Raw genomic sequence first — 265 nt, 5'->3', positions numbered from 1 at the left:
GGCCCTTATAAACAGCCAGGCCGGAGCCTGGCTAGCAGTTACTATCTTGCAGCCTGAGCAGTAGGAGCTCTGCGGAGGGACAGAGCAGAGCAGTTCCATTCTGGCAGCCTGAGGGGTAAGAGCTCTGTGGGAGAGCTTAGCCGAGCAGTGCAGCCTGAGCACCCAGAGGGAGGCATGATAGTGAAGGTGGAGAGAAGCCTGACCGGGAGGCTTTGGCCAGAGAGCCAGGAGGGCCTGGACTTTATGTGGTAGCCGGTAGGCTTAT

This window comes from Gavialis gangeticus, unplaced genomic scaffold, assembly GCF_001723915.1.
Source record: "Gavialis gangeticus isolate Ggan-Ray unplaced genomic scaffold, GavGan_comp1, whole genome shotgun sequence".
NCBI classification, from domain to species: domain Eukaryota; kingdom Metazoa; phylum Chordata; order Crocodylia; family Gavialidae; genus Gavialis; species Gavialis gangeticus.
This window is presented reverse-complemented; position numbering follows the sequence as displayed.